The following is a 24,232-nucleotide window of genomic DNA, read 5'->3' on the forward strand; positions in this document are numbered from 1 at the left end:
AAGGCAGTCGCTTAACCAACTGAGCCACCCAGGCGCCCCAACCAAATCAATTTTTTTCACTGCAGTTACCCACATTAACAAGTTGTCTCTATTTGCTTTAGGATGGAATACTCAACTCACATTTTATTTCTGTTTGATCCCTAGGTCAAGTAGCAACAGAGAATTTAAAGCTTCAGCTTAAAATCAAAATATGGTTTTTAATGCCCTAAAGGTTAAATAATTTTAAAGTTATCCAATGAAAAGAAACCTTTTTTCCTCTACAGGATATAGATACATCATTTTTCCAGAGTGGAAAGGTATTTTCCCCTCTAATACGGTGAAGAACAGGATTTCAAGGACAATTGTGCCTAAAAAATATTTTTTTTCAAGATTTATTTATTTGAGAGAGATAAAGAGACAGCGAGAGAGAGCACGAGCGGGGGTGGGGGGTGGGGGGGCCGAGGGAGAGGGAGAGAGAATCCTTAAGCAGCGCAGAGCCCAATTCAGGGCTCGATCCCAGGATGCAGAGGTTATGACCTGAGCCAAAATCAAGAGTCCAGCGCTCAACTGACTAAGCCACCCAGGTGCCCCCATGCTTAAAAATGTTATGTAAAAATATAGAAATTAAAATATGTCTTTAGAGCAAGTTCTGCAAATGTTGCCCATGTCTTTAATTTCTGATAGCTTGTGTCTAATCCCCTCTCTGTTCTCACATTCCTATGGTTGCCCTTCTGTGTGACTCCTCTAATTTCTTTTGCCTCAATCCCTCTCTTTATGTCCTTCTTTGTACCTTCATAGAGGACCTCACTCTCATATTCTCTCTTTTTATGGACCACATTATAGAAGAGAAGTCAATTTATTACTTTCATATTATTGTTTAATTTCATGTCTTTTATTACTTTTTAAAAAGCAAGAATTTTTAAAAATGCTTTCCTAATGTTTCAAAAAAATCCTTAAGCTGCTTTCCCATCACATGATCTTCGGTCGGCTCCCCGCCCTCTGTTGATTATGGGTCACTGGCTCTACTACAAAGGTCCTCTAGGTTCAGTGTAGACAAACACCTCCAAAAAAGTATCCTGAAAACCAAATATCTTCAACATTTGCCTACTGTGTTATGTAGACTAAATGTGCATGAGCTTTTCTGAAAATGTGATGTTTCAGATGTTTTCAATGTATGTAAAGTTTAAAGGAATCTGCAGATGTTTTGTTTTTCAAGATTTAAACATTATTTATAGTGGCTGATCTTAACAAAACACTGTAAAAATTAATTCTTTTGAGAAAATTGCTTCCTTTATGGATTTTCAAACACTCCTTGCATATTTTATGTAATCAATTCTTAACTGCCAAACACAGTATCGAATGAAAATGTTACTGAAAAGAAAACTGAAAACTCGAAGGTGTTATTTGCTTATTATATCTAAATTGTGTATATGCAAAAGTGGACTTTTGTGCCAGCCCATTATCCTATGGCAGCATTTCTTAAACTATGTTCAGTGGAATAGAGGTTGAAGAAATATTAATAGGTGTTATTGTATATTAAGTATTTAGAATTCACAAAAGCAACAAGGCCTCATTGCTCTCAAATTGTTGGAATTAGGCAAAAAGTTTGTAATCCTCACATTTTGCAACACTCTGTTGCTTTCAAATTAGAATACTTCAAAATGTTAATTATTCCATTTTTGGATTACTTACTGATTTTCATAAGAAACCCAATACTGTTGTAAGTGTTTATTTTTTCTTTGGATTATTTGGTTATCTCTGGCAGTATTTAATTCCTTGGTGTACTCATTTTTGTGGTCTATTTTAACCCAAGTGTTTCGCTCATTTCTTGAGCTTCTATTAGTAATCCGCGAATACATTCATTCTTTAAACATTCAGAAGATATTTGTTGCCTTTCTGCTATGTGTCAGGCACTATTCTAGGCACTCAGGATGCAACAATGACAAGCAAGATCCCTGCCTTGTAGAGTTTTCATGCTAGCAGGGGGAGAAAGACAATAAATAATAAACATACTAAAACAAATAACCTAGTTTATTAGAAGATAATCTATGCAATGAAAAATAAATAGTAAGGCAAGGAGGATTGAGAGTGGGAAGGGGGTGGGTTGTAGTAATAATTAGGGAATTAATGAATCTTTGAACACTACATCAAAAACTAATGTTGGCTAACCGAACATTAAAAAAAAAAAAAAAGATTGGGGCAATGACTTAAAGGAGGTGAGAGTCATCCAAGAGGATACATGGAGAAAGAATGTTCAGGGCAGCAGACAGAACTCAACCCCTAAGTCATGATCATTCTTGGCATATTAGAGAAAAAGCAAGGAGGCCAGAATGGTTGGAACAGAGTGATAACAGGGAAAAGTAGAAGATAAACTTGGAAATGTAACAAGGATTTGATAATGTAAAGTCTTGTGGACATTAGTAAGGACTGGCTTTTTCTCTGGGTATGAGAGAAACCTCTGCAGAGATCTGAGCAGAGAAAGGTCTGACTTCAGTTTAAGACACTTTCCTGGCTGCTATGCTGGGATAGACTCTAGAGAACCAGAACAGAACCAGATACCAAGTAGGAAACTTCTTCGGTAACTCAGGGGGTTCAGATGGGGGTTGGAGGCTGCAGGTGGTGAGAAATGGTCAGATTCCAGATAAAATTTGAAAGTAGAGGCATGAAGACTTCCTGATGTACAGTGTGAGAGGACAGAGAAGGAGGGGGAGGATGATTTTTTTTCATCAACTGTCATGGGGGAGGATACAGAAGCAGCAGGTTTGGATGCAGGCGAGGGGCGGGTAGGGGATAAGGGATCAAGAGTTCAGGTTTTGGACACGTTAAATATTAGTTGCTGATTAGACATCCAATGGAAATGCTGAGTATGTAATTAAAGTTCAGGGGACAGAGGTCTGGGTCAAAGTTATCTACATTTGAGAGTCAATAGCACAGGGGATTTTTAAGCCATAAGATGATGAGATCACCAACAGACTGAATGTAGATAGAGAAGAGAAGAGAGAGGAGAGGAGGGAAGGGAGGGGAGGATTGAGCCCTGGATGACTGAAAGGTTAAGAGGTTGGAGAAAAGAGGATTAACCAGCAGAGTAGATCAAGAAGTGATCTATGGGGCAGGAGGAGGCCCAATAGAGTGTGGTTTCTTTGAGATTTAATGATGAGAGTGTCAAGGAGGTATGTATCAGTCACGATCCGATGAGGAGACTCAATTGAGAGGATTCAACGTACATATTTATCAAGTATGAAATTGTTAATCAGGTAACAAAAGGGTAAAAATAGGACTATAAGGAACTGAAAGAAAAAACTACAACCTCTAGGGCTGGGGAACCAAAGGAATGGTGGTTGAATTATTAAATAAGTTTAGAGGAAGGGTCTTACAGAGCTGTGCTCAGACTGCTGAGAAGCAGGTGTTGCTCAAGTGGTACTGGCATTTCTGAGCTCAAAGAAGGGACCTCGTGGTCTGGGAACCTTTTCCTAATAAAAGGCTGCCAGCCGTCTGGTGCTTATGTCTCTGAGGAGGCTATGATGAGGCAGTGTATTGGTTTCCCAGGACTGCCATACAAATTACCACAAACCTGGTGGCTTAAGACAACAGAAATTTATCCTCTCATGGTCTGAAGGCTTGAACCTGAAATCAAGGGGTCAGCCGGGCCATGCTCCCTGTGAAGGCTCTGAGGGGGATCTATTGCATGCCTCTCTCCTAATTTCTGGTGGTTGTCAGGAATCCTTAGCATTCCTTGGCCTTGAAGACACATCATTCCAATCCCAGCCTCCACCTTCACATGGCCTTCTTATAAAGAAACCAGTCATTGGGTTTAGGGCCAATTGAGTAAAACCTCATCTTAACTAATTACATCTGCAAAAACTCTATTTTCAAATAAGGTCACATATTGAGGTTCTGGCAAGACATGAATTTTGAAGGGACACTATTCAATCCAGTACAGGCAGGTCCTGCAAGTACTGGAACAACTACAAACTGGAATAATATGTGGCAACAGAAAGGAACTGTCACTTCTGGAGTGAAGATGTTTTTCTAAGCTATGACACTCATGAGAACCACATGTAGACAGGAAGCCAATGGGAAGTGATTGAGAAGGAGCAAGCCCGTTCTTCCTCCTCCAGACTCTCAGTCTTCTCTAGCATCTCCTACAGGCAGACCTATCATGGAGCCATCTCAGAAATCTAGTTTGTAGTACCATCACTATCAATACAAACAGAATATAGAAAGGTGGTCTTGGAGCTGAGAGACAGTATCTTAACAATTAGCATAAGGAGGTAATGATCAACCATGTCAAAAAAGTTGCTGATAGGGTGCCTGGGTGGCTCAGTTGGTTAAGCAACTGCCTTCGGCTCAGGTCATGATCCTGGAGTCCCGGGATGGAGTCCCGCATCGGGCTCCCTGCTTGGCAGGGAGTCTGCTTCTCCCTCTGACCCTAACCCTTCTCATGTGCTCTCTCTCATTCTCTCTCTCTCAAATAAATAAATAAATAAAATCTTTTAAAAAAAAAGTTGCTGACAGGTAACAAAAGATGATAATTGATAATTGTCCACTGGATTTAGCTTCAATTGTTCCATGATCAAATAAGTTCAAGGAGTGCTGTTCTAGAGCTTTTTGTTGGACTGGCCAGGCATTTCAGCACTTTGGCCAGCTCCTTTTCAAAAAGGTTCAGCTGATTATGACCAATATAATTAGAGGAGGTCATCTACAAAAGGCTCACAGTGCTACCCACAGCCACCAAATATCCTGTCACTGTCCTCTGCCAAAATGTATTTCGACATTTGCACATGAGTTAAAGTCACCTTGGAAATGAACATATTCCTAGAGTTGTCCATAAACTACATAAGGGGCCTGTCAAGTAAAATCAGGCAACAGACCTACAATAAAATGAAAATTCAGCTCCCCTCCTCTTTACTCCACTTCCGTAATTTCAGTAAAAAGTCCATGGATGATTGGAAGCAGGTGTTCATATTCCCTTAATCTATTTCTTTGGAGGGTGACAGACCAAGTCCAAGTAGTTGAAAGAAATTATTTTGTCAGAATGGCTAGTATCAAAAGGACAAGAAATAACAAGTGTTGCTGAGGATGTAGAGAAAAGGAAGCCCTTGTGCAGTGTTGGTGGGAATGTAAATTGGTGCAGCCACTATGAAAAACAGTATGGAGGTTCCTCAAAAAATTAAAAATAGAAATACCATATGATTCAGTAATTCCACTTCTGGATACTTATCCAAAGAAAATGAAAACATTAATTTGAAAAGATATATGCATCCTTATGTTTATTGCAGCATTATTTACAATAGGCAAAATATGGAAGAATGTATAGTCAGTCCATCGATAGATGAATGGATATAGATACATATAGATATATATAGATATATAGTATATATATATATATGAATGGATACACATATATGTATACATACACACACACACACACAATTGAATATTACTCAGCCTAAAAAGAATGAAATCTTGCCATTCACAAAAATATGGATGAACCTAGAAAGTATTATATTAAATAAAAGAAGTCAGAGAAAGACAAATACCATGTAATTTCACTTATATGTGAAACAGACTCATAAATACAAAGAACAAACTGGTGGTTACCTAAGGGAAAGGGGGTGGAGGGGATGAGTGAAATAGGTGAAGATTAAAAGATACAAACTTCCATTTGTACAATAAATCACAGGGGTGAGAAGTATAGCACAGGGAATTTCGTCAATAATATTGTAGTAAGTTTGTATGGTGACAGATGGTAACTACACTTATCATGGTGAGCATTTCATAACGTATATAAATGTTGAGTTACTACACTGTAGACAGGAAAAAAAGAAATTGTTTTGGTAAATCCAGAGCAAACTCAATGCACATTTTGGAGACCTAGTGGCATCCTTAATACCTCACTCATTATTTTGGAGGTATTTTCTGTTCTCCTTTAAATTAAAATTTATAAAACTTGCTGATGTCCTGAATATTTAAAAAATATACAATACAAAATAAAAACAATGAGGAGACAATATAAAAACAGTATTGAACTATGAACGAGAAGCTTGGATTTCAAGACTACCTTTGTCGCTAACTAGTTTATAGTTAGGCAAGTGTTTTAACAGCTTTGATCTATTTTCTTCAACTATTAATTAAAAATCTGGCATAAAAGATCTTTAAAAAACTGTCAGATTTTGACTTGTATTACCTATTAGAAGTCACATGTATGGTTATCAGTGTTACTATGCAATTACTATGAATTTTGATAGTGGAATTAGTTGAAGATTTGACTTCAATATCTAAATCACTCCTTTTGTGCTCTATAAAAGGGTTTGCATCTTTCACGGAAAAGTGACAGTGCTGAGCAAATGTACAAACTAATAGGAAACTAAGACACTGAAAGTCACATTTGCAATTGTGTTTCACTATCACTTGTTATTTATTTGACATCAATATGCTTTCTTCTTTCTTAGGAATTAACCAGTTAGTATGTCTAAAATAGATAGTAAAACAGAACCAGAAAGCATTTAGTGTACATCTGCTTGTGTCTAAAACTGATGAAAGGGGATAACAATATGATGAATGCAGCTAATAAGTCAGTGTAGGATGGGCCACTAGTGTAATTGAGCTCTAGGAGGACATGCAGAGTCCTGACTTCTTTGTGCTGGGTTTCTATATGTTCAGCAATTTGACTTTTTATATTTGTGATTCATTTTTCAGATTCCAAAACCATCCAGCAGAACTTCCTCTACACTGTGCTAAATGCAGAAGATGTGGGGAAGTTTCATCTAACTGGAATTCCTCTAGAACATATTTCTGTAAGTTTAGAAACAGCAACCTTGGTTATTACTTAAATATCTTAATTTGGAATAGTATGTTGCTTGCTGATAAGTATACAAAAAAAATCACTACATTTGGCAAAACTTGAAAATAATCAAAAGGGGGAAGAAGGACTTCTGGTACATTCTGTTTAGGGGGTGTGTGTGTGTGTGTGTGTGTGTGTGTGTGTGTGTGTGTGTGTGTATGTCTGTGTGTGTTTAAAGTAACGATTTCCATTTGGTCCTGTAAGTTACCAACCTGCAATGTAAGGTTATACTACAAGTCATATTCTCATTTAATATCTGAAGCAGAAAAATATTTTCATTAAAATTACTTTAAGAGAAACTTCTCACAATAACCCATTCATTTTCTTTTGTGTGTGTGTGAAGAATACAGCTATTTCCTTCAAGCGTTCTAACACTAAAGAGAGGCAGTGAATGGTCTTATCTGACTTTGGCTGCACAGATCTCATCAAGAAATGTCGAGTGAATTTTTTTCACTCTTTTTATTGGAAAAAAACATTTAATTACTATGAATCAACAGATCTCCATTTTAGTGTCTCAATACTCGAGTGTCTAGCCATCATATGAACAATCAGGTGTTTTGTGTTACCAACAATCCAAGTTCCCAAACTGGCCAGTGACTTTCAAAGGTTTCTCCTTGAGCCTTGCTTCTCAAAGACTGGCCCAGCAGTATTGACATTATTTGGGAACTTGTTAGAAAGACAGAACTCAAGGGTTCCTGTGTGGCTCAGTCATTAAGCATCTGCCTTCAGCTCGGGTCATGACCCCAGGGTCCTGGGATCGAGCCCTGCATCGGGCTCCCTGCTCCGCGGGGAGCCTGCTTCTCCCTCTCCCACTCCCCCTGCTTGTGTTCCCTCTCTCGCTGTGTCTGTCTCTGTCAAATAAATAAATAAAATCTTTAAAAAAAAAAAAAAGAAATACAGAACTCAGGTCCCATCCCAGACATACTGAATCAGAATTTGCATTTTAACAAGATCCTAAGGTGATTGGCATGCATGGTAAAATTTGAGAAGTATCAACTCATATGCATTTGCATTCTAACATGAGTAGAAAAAAAAGAGCAGAATTATAGGTGTTGACCAGGAATCATGGCTGACTATGCTCATGGCAGTGTGCCATGCAATTCATGAAGAAAACGGATGAAGAACTGCTTACACATTTTTAACCATCGTAAGCGTGAATATGAATGATTATTGAATATCTGTATAGTACACCTGTGTCATATAACTAGGATCACCATATATTCCACATTCCTGCGACAGTCCTAGTTTATACCTGATATCCTAGAATAATTATTAATTGTACCCCACCGCCTTTTAAACTAAAAAAGTCCTCATTTGGACAATAAATTATCTGTTGGCCCTAATCATAACCAACTTCCCAAAAAGATTTAATTGTAAGGATAGGGTATTCAGGCTTCACTAGTCACCAAATTCTGCTCCTGTGAAACACTGGTGAACTGGACGGAGACATTCCACTATTAAAACAGCAAGGCAAATGCTTTTCGTTTCACAGAAGAAAAACAAGTAGTGGTTGTAATCTTCTCATTTTAACTTTTTGTTTACTAAGTTTTTCTTATACCACTAGTATTTAATATGGCTTATCATTATTAGAATCTGGTATAGGGTCTGACTTAGAACAAACCTACATGTTTATTTATTTTAAGCTTAACATATCAATATGTTTACAGTGTTGCAGAAAGAGCACCATGACTTCCGACTAACAGAATTGTTTGGCGAATCACAACTTTAGTCTCCCATGACTGAAAACACCACAAATTTCCTATCTGCATGCACTAAATGGACAATAAGCACACTGTGAGTACATTAAAAACCCAGATAAAGAACAAGGAAACTGGATATCATCATTCAGTGGCATGAGTGAGCCTGTGGAAGCAAAGAAATGCAAGGAGAAAGGTGGAAAGGTACTCTCTTCCAGGTAAACAGGTAAAATGTAAGAAACTGCCATTCCCTGGCTGTGGTGCAGAGGGGTTGGCTCTGGAGAAGTCAATTCTGCCCATTTGATCAGAGCAGGACAGTCCCTAGTGGAGTCAGAGTCAATCACCAGGAGCTAGAGTCCATTCAGAAAGCAATGGGGGAGGGGGGTGGTGCTGGGAGAAGAGTCAGCTACTGAAGACTGCGATAGGGGTTACCAAGGCAGGGAAACCAAGTCAGAAACAAATCTAGATGATGTGAAAATAAGTAACCTGGAGAGGCAACACATTAAATCCTTTTAAAATTTTTTGTTAAGGTATAATTTACATGCAGTAAAATTCACCCTTTTTGGTGTATGATTCTACAAGTTTGGCAAACATCAACACATCACAGTCAGGATACAGAACAGTTTCCCTCACCCCCAAAATTCCCCAGGCCCATCTGCCATCAACCCTTCCCCTGACTCCAGGCCTGGCAACATTCTTTTTATTCTTTTTTTTTTTCTATTTCCAGAATGCCATGGAAATAGAATCATTCAGTATGTAGTTTCTGTATCTGGCTGCTTTCACTTAGCATAATGCATTTAAGATTAATCCTTGTTGCATTTATCAGTAGTTTGTTCTTTTTTTATTATTGAGTAGAATTCCATTGTATAAATGAACCACAATTTGTTTATTCATTCATCAGCTGAAAGACATTTGGGATGCTTCCAACTTTTGGAGAAATGAATAAGGCCCATATAAATATTCACATATAGGTTTTTGTGTAAACATTGGTTTTTACTTCACTTGGGCAAATATCTATGATCAGGATCAATGGACCATATGATGAATAGTTGTTAAACTTTATAAGAAATTGCCAAAGTGTTTTACGAAGTACCATTTTGCATTTCCACCAGCAATGCCCACATATTTGTCAGCATTTGGTATTGTCAGTTTGTTTTTTTTATTTTATTACTCTAGTGGGAGTAATCCTCAATTCATTCCTGTTTTACTCTCCCATAAATGAAAACACTATACAATAAATTCCCATCTAGATGAGTAAAATGGACAACAAACACACTTGTAGCTTTAATTTGCATTGCCCTAATGAGGAATGATGTTGAGCATCTTTTCTTGTGCTCATTTGCCATTCATATATCTTCTTTGATGAAGTGTCTATTCAAATATCTTGTCCGTTTTTTCCAGGTTGTTTTCTACTTTGTGAGTTTTGAGACTTATTTTCATATTATGCAATCAAGTTCCTTATTGAATAAAGATTTTGCAAATAATTTCTCTCAGTCTTTGGTTTGATTTTCACTTTCTTACCAGTGTCTAAACACAAAGTCTTAATTTTGACAAAGTCATATTTGTCAAGTTCTTCTCCTATGTATCATGCTTTTGATTTCATATTTAAGAAATATTTTCCTAACCCCAAATCACAAGTATTTTCTCTTACATTTTCTTCCAGGAGACTTATACTATTACGTTTTACAATTATTTCTATGATTCACTTGGAGTTAATTTTTGCATACAGTGTAAATGTACAGATTAAGAATTTTTTTGGTTTTGGGGGAGCTGTCTTTTTGTTTGTTTTGTTTTTATTTGTTTTGTGTTTTGCTTTTGGATATCCAAAGATTTAAGTACCATTTGTTAAAAAGACTGTTCTTTCTCCATTGAATTGCCTCTGTACCTTTTCCAAAAATCAATTGGTCATATACATACGGGTCTATTTCTAGAATCTTTATTCTTTTCCATCTTCCATACATCTATCCTCTTGCCAATATGACACTGTTTTGATTCCTGTAGCTTTAGAGTCAATTCTGAAGTCAAGTAATGTGAATCCTCCAGCTTGCTTCTCTTTCAAAGTTCTGACTATCCTGCTATCCTAGTTCCCTGTCTTTCCATATACATTTTAGAGTCAGCTTGTTGATTCATCCATATTTTTAAAAATCACCTGGAATTTTGATTGGGATGCACTGAATCTATAGATTAGTTTAAGGGAAATTGATATCTTTATAATATTGAGTGTTCCAATCTATGAACACAGGATAGCTCTCCATTTATTTAGATCTTTGATTTCCTTCATCAGTGCTTTGCCATTTTCAACATAAAAATATTGCACATTTTGTTAGACTCATAATTTCTTTTTGTGTGCTACTAAAATTGGTAATTTTTTAAAAAATTTGAATTGCAACTATTTATTGCTAGGACCTAAGAATATGACTGACTTTTGTATATTAGTTTTAGTAACTTTTTGTGTGGATTCTTTGGCACTTTCCAACTATGTGACTATATAATCTGTTAGTAAAGACAGTTGTGTTTTTTTCCTTTCAATCTGCAAGACTTTGGCTTCTTTTTCTTGCTTTACTGCATTGGTTATAGTTTCTAATATAATTTTGAATAGGAATGGTTAAAGTAGAAATCCTTGCCTAGTTCCCAGTATTAAGGGGAAAGCATTCAACCATCATTAAATATTATTTTAGCTATAAGGTTTTTGTAGATGCCCTTTATAAGAAGTTCCCTTTTACTCTGACTCTGCTGAGTTTGTTAAAAATCATAAATGAGGGCGCCTGGGTGGCTCAGTCGGTTAAGCGACTGCCTTCGGCTCAGGTCATGATCCTGGAGTCCCGGGATCGAGTCCCGCATCGGGCTCCCTGCTCAGCAGGGAGTCTGCTTCTCCCTCTGACCCTCCACCCTCTCATGCTCTCTTTCTATCATTCTCTCTCTCTCAATAAATAAATATCTTAAAAAAAAATCATAAATGAGTGCTAAATTTTATCACATGGATTTTCTGCATCTATTAGACTGTTGATAGGATAAATTACATTGATTGATTTTCAAATGTTGAAACAGCTTTGCATTCCTAGGATAAAGTTGGTTATTATGTATTATGCTTTTTATAAATTTCTGGATTCAATTTGCTAGTATTGTGTTGAAGATATTTTCACCTCTGATCATGAAGGATATTGGTTGGAGCTCTTTTCTTGTAACATCTTTGTCTAGTTTTAGGAGTAGGGTAATTTTGCCCTCATAAAATGAGTTGGAAAGTGTATCCATCTTTGCTATATTCTGAAAGAGCTTATGTAGAATCAGTATTATTTCTTTCTTAAATGTTTCGTAGAATTCACCAGAAAACACATGAAAATTTAATTGTACTAATCTCATAGAATTGTGAAGAATAAATGAGACAGTGTATGAAAATAGCCTAGGTACTATAGCAAACAGAACCCGAGCAATAGCAAATATGTGCCCATATTATTAGTCTATTAATCCAACTTAATGTAGGTAGTAAGTATATGAGCATGCACCTTCCAGTGAAGAGTATATGCCACAGGCTGGCATGCAAACTCAGCTCCGTTGGCCATAACTGATAATGTTACAAGTCCAAGTTTTGAGGGAAAAAAAACTTTGGATTTCTTTGCTACAATTATTATGCTCCCATTTAAAATACATTGTGAAGAGCCATTAATATTTTAAAAGAATTTCAGCATTACACTATTTGAAACATTTGGTTTCATAATTGTTCTTTAAATGTCTATATGTGCAAGAAAAAACACGTTGCTATTTACTCCCATCATAAAATTAGGAATGAGCTTAAAATTAGGAATGCTGGTGGGGCACCTGGGTGGCTCAGTCGCTTAAGCATCTGACTCTTGATTTCGGCTCAGGTCTTGGTCTCAGGGTCATGAGATCGAGCCTCACGTCATCAGGCTCTGTGCTGGGCATAAAGCCTGCTTAAGATTCTCTCTCTCCCTTTCCCTGTGCCCCTCCCCACCACCCCTGCTCATGCTCTTTCTCTCAAAAAAAAAAACTTAGGAATGCAGGTAAATAATAGGACAAAATTCCTCTCTATGTCCACTTTGCATTTCAGTGATTACAAAAAACACACGAGGACTAAATGAATGGTAAATAATGAATCAAAGGTGCACTAATTTTAGAAATCCATTAAACAACATACTGAATATTTTAGCAGTTTCAATTATGCATTATTACATACTACATATTTTTTTATATATCCCTATATGGTTTTGCAGACTTACATTATAACACAGTGGGGGTGGAGGGAGGCAGTGAAGCATACCAAAAGCACTTGTATAATGGTCTAATGGAATATTAATGAATCAAACAAATGAAAAACAAAATCTATATCTTTCAAATGCTAACTTCATTCACTATGAACAGACAGGACTCAAGCGTTGGCAATTCTAGGCTGGTGATCATAACAGAAGTACATTAATGAAAGAGAATGCTAAAGTCAGGGTCTTGTTTCCTGTTGGATAAATAATGAATATTTATTGAACGCCTCTCAGCAAGGCTACATGTAAACTGTCTAAGTCAAACAAGTATCTGTAACGCTCTTACAGAGCTCCACAAAATACGTAGATTCTCTCGGTATATGGAGAGAACCTGGGTTTTGAAGCCCCACAGGTATAAATCCACTATTTAGAGTTCTGTGACCTTGAGCAAGTAACATAGGCTCTTTCTGCACCAGCCCTTTAATTTCTAAAATGCATTACTACCTACTGATGCCCCCCACAAATATTTCTTGATTATGCTAGACCCTGTGTCACCTGCTGGGTCCACAAGGACGAACCTTCAAGAGCCCAGACAAAGAAATGAGCATTCACCAAACAGAGTAACAAGGGTTATCACTGTACAAGAAGAAGATGCACCAGCTGCACATTGGAATGCTGTCTAAATTGGGACCTGGGAAAATTGGGTAGGACTCCCTTAAGGAAACTACTGTCAGGTAAATTCTGAAGGATGAATGGAAGTTAACTAGGCGAGCTCTGGAGTGAAGGATGAAGGGGAGAGCCTCCAGGCAGGCAGAAAGGCTCAGGGAAGGCAGAAAGAGAGTACAGTGCCATCAAGACCCAAGGAAATTGGCTGTGGCCCTAGTAAGGAATTGATAATTGATCTTAAGGCAGTGTGGAGCTGGTGCTGATTTTTAAAATGAAAACAGACACAGTCTTTTTTGTTTTACAAACCAACAGTGTAGTGAAGAGGGACAAAACTGAAGGCCAAAGGCCCTGTTCAAAGCTGTTGCAAGAGATGATGGTGGCCTGGACTCGGGTGTGATAAAAACTAAGAACAGGTGCCTAGAAGCACAGCTGGTATGTGCTAGGAACCCAGCACCTGTTAGATGCCTTGTTTCTTCTTCTCTTGTAATCAGTGTCACTGTTTTAAAAGGAATTGTCCAAATGTCCCAGTAGCCATCCAAGTAAAACCTCTTTCCAAGGAATAATTTTACAAAGAAATGTTCTTCATAACAGATACTTTCATATGTCAGCAGGGAAGAAATATATTCTATTTTACCTCTCTATTTTTGGTCACCTAGCAATGAGATTGTTATAAAGTGTTGATGTGAATGCAATTTCATTGCAACAAAATTGTTTCAATGTCTTAGTTAATTACAGTAAGTTTTATCACTAATATTAGCAGCCTCTCTAGTCACTGAAGATCACATTAACTATTTTACTGTCTTCATCGAGTTTAAGATTTTAAGATGTTACATATTTATTTTATTTGAGAGAGAGAGAGAGCGTGCATGCATGCGTGAGCAGGGGGAAGAGCAGCAGGACAGGGAGAGAGAGAATATCAAGCAGACTCTATGCTAAGCACAGAGCCAGATGCAGGGCTGGATCTCAAGACTCTGAGATTGAAATCAAGAGTCCGATGCTTAACCAACTGAGCCACCCAGGTGCCCCTAAGCACTATTTTAAAATTATTTCGATAGTTTCATATTATTTGTTTATCATTTGTCCCTTCCCCCTCTAGAATGTAATCTCCATGAGAACAGGGACTTTATCTGTCTTGTTCTCTGTTCTACCTCCAGCAGCTGGAGCACAATAAATATAATATTTAGGGGCACAATAAATATAATAGGGGCACAATAAATATGTGTGGGCTAACTGCTTCACAGAATGAATGAAGAATGGGGGGCCATCTATGTGAAGTAACTGAAATTAGCCACCCCTAACTGGCATCTTTACCTCAATGCTCTCCCTACCCTAAGCTATTGCACACTTGGTTTCAAATTCATCTCCCTGCTCAAACTGAGTCCAAACTGCCGTACCTGACCTTCAAGGATTCCTACCCACCCCAGCAGCTCCATCTCCCACCACGGCCAAGTTCTAGAGCTCACACAGCTTCTCGCCCCATCATCAACAGGATAACTTGCACTTCCCCAGCTGTCCCAGTATGCTCCACCTCTGCCTCAAATATCCTGCATCTCCCTCCCTGTCTGAAAAAAGTCCCATCTGCCCTTTAAGGCTCACCTCAAAAGTGACTGCTTTTGAAGTTTCTCTTTATATTTTAGGTCAGTGGTTCTCAGCTGGGGGCAATCTTGCACATTCTCTACTACCCTAGGGACATTTGGCAACATTCAGAGACATTTTTGGATGTGATGACTGGAGGGGAAAATACTACTGGTCTCTGGTGGGTATCAGTCAGGGATGCTGTTAACTCCTACAATGCACAGCACAGCCCCCGAAAACAAAGAATTATCTGTCCCAAACGTCAATAGTACTGGGATTGAGAAGCCCTTTAGGAAATGTCCCAATGCCACCTTCAAACCACTGCAGAGTTTTGGACTGCTTATACTGAACGTCCACTCTTTGTTGGACAATATTTATATATAACTCATCTGAGCCCTCCCTCACAGGTCTGTGTGCTTGAGATCACAGGCTGAATCCTACCCAGCTCATTTTTCCTAATGATCATAGCATATCCCTTGCACAAGGGAGATGATCAATTTGTTTACTGAAATGGAACTGAAATTTTTATTTCATTTAAAAAAATATTTCAGTTATTTACTCAAGTCTATTTTCTCCTGTGTCCTATTAAGAAGGAAAGGTAGGCACCATCTTGTGCAGTGAACCTTTAAACCCTTAAGATGTATTCTGCTACCTTTTATGCTCTCATAGGAAAGAGTGTCCATTTAGGGCAATAACTGGTGCTATACTGGATTAACGGTAGTTTGGAGGCTAGTTTTCACCACATACTGTGAAGCTGTATTTTTTCATTTGACATACCTATAGCTTTTGAGCTAATAAACAAGTAAATAAACAGGCAACCTTGAACCTTAGCTGAGATAAAAGGTGGCTTTACACAAGTCAGGACTAAGTAATACATGTCATGATTCATCTAAAGTTCCTCCTTTTTTTATAATCCTAATACTTAACAAAGTTAATAAATATTTGCTAATTTTATAATCCATCGACATTATAAATATTCTCTGAGCATTTTACAAATAAAATATTCTGGCCATTTTGCTGACAGGGCTGTACATGCAGAGGCTTTTGGCACACTTACAAAATTCAACTAAGAGTGAAAATCCACATCTGGGGGCGCCTGGGTGGCTCAGTCGTTAAGCGTCTGCCTTCGGCTCAGGTCATGATCCCAGAGTCCTGGGATCGAGCCCCGCATCGGGCTCCCTGCTCCGCGGGAAGCCTGCTTTTCCCTCTCCCACTCCCCCTGCTTGTGTTCCCTCTCTCGCTGTGTCTCTCTGTCAAATAAATAAATAAAATCTTTAAAAAAAATCTACATCTGACTATCAACTCGTAACTTCATCTCTTCTGAGACGTAAAAAAGTGATTAGCCTAAGGAATATACAGACACAGACACACGCTAGAATTAAGTTTCAAATTTTGAATGAAAAATTCAGCTTGGCGAAAAGAAGGAAAATCTGATCTGATCAGATGAGATCATCATAAATCCGTTCATCATGACTAAAAGGTAGGCTGAACTCTCATGACTATAAACCCAAATGGCCTTCAGGCTGAGGACACGTGCAGTGGGTCACCTGAGAAGCTGTTACACTGAGAAGCTAGGCATCCTGATTCCCAGTGCTGTCAGTCAGGGACAGTGAAAACTGTTATGAAAGAGTTTTGTGTTGTCATATGTCAGCCAGACCAAAAAATCAATGGTTAGTTATATTTCAAGGGAAGGAGGAAACCCCTCCAAGCAGAAAAGCACAATGCAATCAGAAGACCCTGAGAAGCACTTAACATTGTCATGGTTTCCTGAGTGAAGATGTCACAAACCATCACTACCAGCAGAGGGAATGAAGACAAGACACACACACACACACACACACACACAGAGTATCCCAACAAACACATACATACCAGCAAAGGAAAGCACTAATATGGCCAGGGGGAGGTGCAGAAGTAACTTCAAAAGCATCACTGGTAGCCCCAAGAGCTCAGGGTCACACTTTGTTGCACTTTAATTTTAGGCAAAGATAGTTCATCACATGATTGTTTAAATTTTGCATTACCCTATTTCAAAATCATTTACTGAGGAAAAAAATTTCTAAGCCAACGATCGGACATAGCATGAACTCTTATTTTCCATCTTATTTAGGAACTTTAACTTTTTTTATTTTTTAGGAGCTTTATTAAATGTAATATGATGTTACACCAAATGTCTGATGTGGTCGTCAACATAGCAACTGTGTAATATGGTAATAATAAGGGTGTGCCTAATGTCAAAAAGTTGGGAGTAAATGAGTAAGTTGTCTATTGCAAAATATCCCTTTAACTTTGGCTCAGGTCCCGTCAATGTATCATTTAGGCAGAGCTCAAATGACTCCAAATCTTCCACAGCCAGTAGGTTTCATTGGTTTCACCATTAAAGAAGAATCATTTCATTCTCCTGATGTTAAATAAAGCTGGTTGTATAAGATGGCCTATATTCCTGTCTCATATTCAATGATATTGATCACTGGCTTTTCTCCTCAGGCTTGCTGGGAAGTGGATATTAACCTTTACGGGTTTGGATTTTTTTTTTTTTATTCACTGCCTTTGAATATAATCAAGACTTCTTGTGCACACACATCTGTATCCCAAAAGGCAGGCATGATCATTGCATATTCAGGTTCAGAGTAATGAATGTTTGGAGCTCTGCCCCAGTAACCATGTCTGCTGCACACCATAGATAAAGGGTGTGATGCCCTTGTCAATACTCCCAACTTTGGATTAAAAGGCACACAAACTGGATATATTATTCAGTCCTGGGTCACTCCTTCAATGTCTCCCTTTTGAATTAACCTTGCATCAGTTTCATTGATAAGAAAAATATTCTTATCCTTGAACTACAGACCAAGACAGGTCATCAACCTTTCATTCCCTGTTTTGTCATTCTCTTGTGGAAGCAAGTCAGATGGCTCCCACCCTCGTACACAGAAGACGGGCAGGGGAATCACAGGACACATTGTCTGGCAGTGAACTCAGAGAATGACAAGAAATTGTTATTTGAAAAGCAGGGTTAGAAAGAAACCACCAGATTCCTACTGGGTATCTCCCCCATTTGTTAGGGCAGCCATCTTTGAAAATGTCTGTTTCTTCACTCCTCTAAGCTTCCTGTGTCCTTTGCAGTCACTAACCAAGATTAGAGCAGCACAGTAAAAGCTCATGCCTTCACAGCTCAAGTCTCCACACTGTTTACGTTTTGGGTGAGCCTTGGAAGTAGAATTACAATAAAGGCTTGTATGTTTTCTACAGACACACTATTTCTGTAAACAAGTCCAGCTCCTACACTACCCCCTTTACAACTATCGCTAGAGAGAGAGTAATGTGGCAATCTTCACAGAAAGAGCATGCTCCCTTCAGAGACAATGCCAAAATGGAAGAGTGCTCCGTGTTACGACTTGCCCCTTCTCATTCCCAAATATAAATGGGCTTACTACACATGGTATTAAAATGTACACAATTTAGAACAGTCCAACAACATCTAGTAATAACATATATTTTGCAATGCCTTATTAAATAATTTTTATAAATAAAATAACCTGGCTCAGTTGGTTGAGCGACTGCCTTTGGCTCAGGTCATGATCCTGGAGTCCCAGGATCGAGTCCCGCATTGGGCTCCCTGCTCAGCAGGGAGTCTGCTTCTCCCTCTGACCCTCCCCCCTCTCATGTGCTCTCTCTCTCTCATTCTCTCTCTCAAATAAATAAATAAAATCTTTTAAATAAATAAATAAATAAATAAATAAATAAATAAATAAAATAACCCACCTGCATACATAAACTTAAAATAACTATATAATGCCCTAATAGTGTCAAGGAGAAATAGAAAAAAATAATAAAATACGTTTTTAAATATGTAAATGTTCTGGTGTAACAAAAAAAGATAAAATGAAGACATGAAATGCTTGCTTCTAAGTGTATAATCACCATGAATATAACAAACACCCATGGACACAAATAGAGGTGTGCTTATTAGCAACTTAAATATCACAATTAGTGTGTGTTACTGCTGGTGACATGACTGTTGGAAACGATGAGCAACTCTTGGTACGATTTTAAATGAAACAAAGTATAGTCTTCCCTTGATTGATTTATAAGTAGTTTCCCCCAAGGAAAATATATATAAAAACTAAGGAAAAAATACTTGTACTTCACAGAAAAAGTTCTAGACTTGGATTATCAGAAATGAAATTTTCACTTAAATGGATGTCTGATGGGACATGGGAAAGTTGTGCAGTGTGTGAGACAATGCTTTGTTATGTGGAACTGCCCTATGCATTATACGTCTTTGGTCAGTGGAACATGGGCTGAAATGAAATGCATGGATTCTGAGCCTAGGCTTAAGAGGCATCACATGTTTCCACTCACCTTCCCTGTACTTCTGTCCTTTCCATGCAAAAAATATGAACTGGGTAGCCAATTATTCCAAGTAGGATTAAAGACCTGAATCTAACCTGTAATTTGGAGAAAACCTAGCAAAGCTCAATGTAAATTAGCCTGCCAATCCACAGATGCATGAGCAAAAAGAAATTGCTTTAGGTTACTAACTTTTGGGAGTAGCCAGTTAGGCACCATGATGTAGCAATAAATGTCTGATGTATCAAATGAGATTTCCTCCCAACCTCCCCCCCGCCCTCAGCATAAGGGAGGCAAGTATGGTTAAAGGAGGGATAGAAAAATCAATAAGAAATTCATTGAACATTTTATCAAAAACTAATGATGTACTGTACCTTGGCTGATTGAATTTAAATTAAAAAAAAAGAAATTCATGATGTTTTACAGGGAATGGATGGATATTAGGAAAAAGAAGGAATGGGTGGGATTGAGGGAAAAGGTAGAAGTTAAGCAGCACTGTAAAAAACATGCAATGCTAAGTCACTAGCTATATGAGTTGCTGGGATATGGAAGAGCCCTCCAACAAACCATGCCAATGTGAATTTCATGAGCTTGATCCCCCCAACAATCACCAAAGGATGGAATCTGCAAAGTCTGCCACAGTCTTGTAAAGGCAGGTAGGGATGTAATAAGAATTGAATATGGTTCATGGTTTTCACCAAATAAAACCCTTGTCATCAAAATTCAAATCATGGTTCATTTATCTGTTCAGATTATAAACACGTATACATTAAACAACCAGTAGATCCACAGCAAGCCCATGAGTATTTCATTTTTATCAACACCTTTGCTTTCAAAGAAATTGGAATCTTCTATAAACCTGGCTTCTATCATATAGATATTTGTGAAATTAATTAAATGTATCTGTCATTCTATCTAGTCACTAATGTTCTGATATTCTGAGGGCTGAGTCAATGGTAAATAAAAGAAATAATGGGTTTAAATATTTGCAAATAACCACAGGCAATGATTCCATGTTCCAATGAGATAGGAATGCATTTTAAATAATTTATATACATTTTTAATGATCTACAGAAAATGCTACATGACTCTGAAGTTTCTAGAATCTATATAAAAAATTGAACTAAGTATCCAAAGCAATGAAGAAAATACAATTAGATACAAGAATCACAAGAGTTCATAAAATAAAAACAAACCAGTGATCCTAAATAACTATGCAATAAACTTGACAACCTGAATAAAATTGACAAATTTCTTTTTTTTTTAAACACTGCTTACCAAAACTGACATAAGAAGAAATAGAAACTCTGGAGCCTTTATCTATTAAAAAGAAATTATTTTGTAATGAATCAGAGGCTCAAAAGCACTGGATGAGATTCTATACACATTCATAGGAAATTTTAGCAAATCAGAAACAGAAGGAAACTTATCCAACCTGATAGAAGTGGAGGTCAAATGACAGAATTGCTCATGAGGGACTTAGACTCAGGTGGAACCCAGACGAGTGGAGAACAAATCAGGGACTGTTTTCTCACCCTCTGGCATCTTGTGGACTGAGAGTTTGGCCATCTGGAGACAGCATCCTGTCTGGGCACATTCATGACGTTCTCACGTCCATCAGCAGCGATAAGGCTCGGCCAAGCAGTTTCCCAGACACTGGGCATGAAAAAGTGGGCATCTGAGCAGGAATGGGAGAACTGTGTTAGGCACCTCCAGAAGGAGATTATGACTGGAAGGTACATGCAAGGTGTTTCTGGGGTGCCGGAAATCATCCCTGTCCTGATCTGGGTGTTGGTTAAAGAGATGTGTTCAGTTTGTGAAAATCAATTCAGCTATACCCTTTTAATATGCACACTTTTGTCTCTGTATATTATACTTCAATTAAAAAGGCTTAATAAGGGGCTCCTGGGTGGCTCAGTCGTTAAGCATCTGCCTTCAGCTCAGGTCATGATCCCAGAGTCCTGGGATCGAGCCCCACATCGGGCTCCCTGCTCAGCAGGAAGCCTGCTTCTCCCTCTCCCACTCCTCCTGCTTGTGTTCCCTCTCTCGCTGTGTCTCTCTCTGTCAAATAAATAAATAAAATCTTTTTAAAAAATTTTTTAAAAAAGGCTTAATAAATATCTAAAATGTGTTCGGCCCCTATGTGTCCAGCACCTGGAGTTAAAGATCTCAGTGACTTGGCCTCTTCCCTTAAGTTCAAGGGACTCAGAATCTACTGGGGAAATGTGTAGAGAGCCACAACGACAAAGTGTGAGAAGCATTATGATGGTGGTGGCTGCAAGGGGACTGGGAGAAACAAAGAAAGGGGCCCAAATTCCTCCGGCGAGGGGCGTGAAGTTTTAAGCTGAGGCTTGAAGGGTAAGTAGGAGCCTTTTCCATGGGTAGGTATATGTTGAGAGTCGGGGGAAGGTAAGTGGTGGGAGGGAGGACATTCCAGACCCATGGAAGAGAAGATAAAAATTGTCCATCTCCAATCCTATCAAGTACACAGCCATAGGTTGAAAAATGTCCCTAAAAGCGCAACATTCTGAGTAGCAATACAGGCTTTTGACAGCCACCAGACACGTAAGATTTATTGAGAACAGAGGTGGGAGATGGAGGAGAGGTCCTGGACTTTAATGACCTACGTCAGCAATGTGCAGTTCCTCTCAGGGTCCGCTGTACTGGATGTTTATAGGTGAGTTCCCTTTTTTCATTCGAAATGAAAACAGCTTTATTGAGCCCTAAAATAATTTATGTTCTTACAAACTCAAATACCTTCCTATACTATGAACTAAAAAAATATCCATGGGAAAAACTGGCACTGCATTTTAGCCACTAAAACATTAATATCTGGACATATTTGAGAAACATCATCACATGGGCAACCTAAAATTAATTTTTACCAACTTTACTAATGCCTTAATTACAAATGTAATATGTAATTATTGCTGAAAACTCAAATATTTCAGAAATATAAAGTGAAAAGTGTCAGGTCCTCTCCATCTTATCCCCAAAAGATAATAGTTTGGTCATTGTCCTTCCAGGCTTTTTAATGTACTTTAATTTTTTAATAGAGACATAGGACATTTTCTGGTCAATAAATTGCTGTATTTTTCATTAATAACTTATCTTCAAATATTTCTATGTGAGTATATACAGGTTCATTTCAATGGCTGTGTAGTATTTCATTATTTAGATAAACCATAATTGATCTGATCACCCTCTGAAAGACATTTAGATTGGTTCTAATTTTTCAGTACCATGAATAATATGCACAGAACATCCTGTGCAACATTCTCATGATTTATCTTAATATTCTGATACTTCTGAGCATGTCTGGAAGGGAGGGACTAAGAAATCTCCCAGTAGGAGGCTCAATGCAAGCAGAAGACAATCTGAGACCCACTATTTATGGTCTTAGGACATGGGCTGGAGTCGGAAGGGACAAGTGATCGTGAATACAGGATGTTGTGTTTCTCACCAGCCCCATACATTCGCACATCCTCCAAACTCTCCAGGGACATTAGGAGCACATGGTAGCTTCAGGAGGTTCTATAATACTGGAGCCAGGGCATTCTGGGAATGAGAGGCACGCTCTGCACCACTGTGGGATGCTGCTGCAGGGAAGTAGAGGCAAGGACCACAGGGATTACCCCTGAGAGCTCAGAGAAGTAGTGAAGAATCTTTGTAGCAGATTGCGAATCCACAACTGGGGAAGGAATAGAACGAGGGCAATGACTGTGGATGACATGGGTCTTTATGTCTACCTCCACACTGATGTTGCCAAAAGGAAACCCTGGCTGTGGCTTTAACGGGATACTTCAAAAAACAATTATCTTTATACTTAAATTACATTTGTTTTCAATGCCGCTCATAATGTGTTTAATGTGCATTAATTGGAGCATGCTGTCACATGTTGAAAATAATACTAATGTGAAGGTAAACATGAGAATGTCCCGATGAAATTATTAGAATGTTGCTTCTTCAATACAAACACACCCAAGCACAAAAATTAAAAAAAAAAGAAAAATGGCATACTTAGCACTACTCAAGAGTAATATTACAATGAGCGTATTTTAAAATAAGCTAGTCAGAGCTTGAAATGACAAAATGGGTCCCCTTCTCTACCCACCGCTAAAATGCCTGGTTGTTCACTGTGCAGAGGCCCCTTTGCTGAGTGGCTCAGCTGGGTAATTTAAAGCAAAGAACAAACATCTCAGATATTTGTCTTAGAACAATTTCAACCCCCCGAGATCACTATTTATCTTGTGTGGATCCAAAGATTTAAAAACCTGAATACCGGAGGGGATAGAGTCTAAAACACATCGCCAGTGTTCCTGGTGTTCCTACAAAGGCAGACCTAGCACCTCAAGCTGCAGTCTCTCAGCGACTCCAGGAGCAGTGACAGGGAGGGAAGGTCCACGGAAATGACCCAAGGATAGGAGACCTGAAGCCAGTTCTTTAAAAGTTTCTGATGCTCACTCAAAGATGTGGCCCACACTGGATGGTTGTAATCAGGTGAAGACAGTCACGGTGTACGGGAAAAGACATTGATCTTGGTTCGGTCCATTACAAACCATGTAACAGGGGAAAATCACAAGTTCTCTGAGTAATGAGAGGCCCAGCGTCATTATAAAGATTACAATGATCCACATGCATGTGTATATACAAATATGCATAGGTTCCCAGGATTAGCTAGTAACTGACAAAAGGAAAACATGGGGCCCCCCTTTGTTCAAAAAATTTCATGAGGTGATGGCAGAGCATAAACCAAACACAGGGCCTTTCTAACCATGAGGCCCCGCGTGGTCCATGAAGCGAGCCCTCAGTGTTACCATTCCACAGATGGGTGCTCCTTGGGAACAGGACTTTTGTAACTGCACAGCTGAATCTCCAGAGTACCTTGCATTTGGTAAACATTCAGGAAA

The 24,232-nt window shown here is 38.4% G+C and overlaps 1 protein-coding gene across 3 annotated transcripts in view; it reads right to left on the reverse strand.

Annotated features, from left to right (window-relative positions):
• The window catches only part of LOC145722677 (synaptic vesicle glycoprotein 2C-like), a 103,118-nt gene that overhangs the window by 72,199 nt on the left and 6,687 nt on the right, over nucleotides 1–24,232 (reverse strand). The window contains exon 1 of one of the 3 annotated variants that reach the window (XM_081826724.1): nucleotides 20,858–21,259. The exons of 1 other annotated variant lie outside the window; for it this stretch is intronic. The gene's annotated coding sequence lies outside the window, so the exon portion shown is untranslated. Of the gene's footprint in view, nucleotides 1–20,757; nucleotides 20,781–20,857; nucleotides 21,260–24,232 lie in introns of those variants that run through there. One more of the 3 variants, XM_081826725.1, reaches the window with a different exon arrangement.

The sequence above is a fragment of the Leptonychotes weddellii genome, chromosome 7, assembly GCF_054177405.1.
Source record: "Leptonychotes weddellii isolate Sample4059 chromosome 7, ASM5417740v2, whole genome shotgun sequence".
Taxonomy (NCBI): domain Eukaryota; kingdom Metazoa; phylum Chordata; class Mammalia; order Carnivora; family Phocidae; genus Leptonychotes; species Leptonychotes weddellii.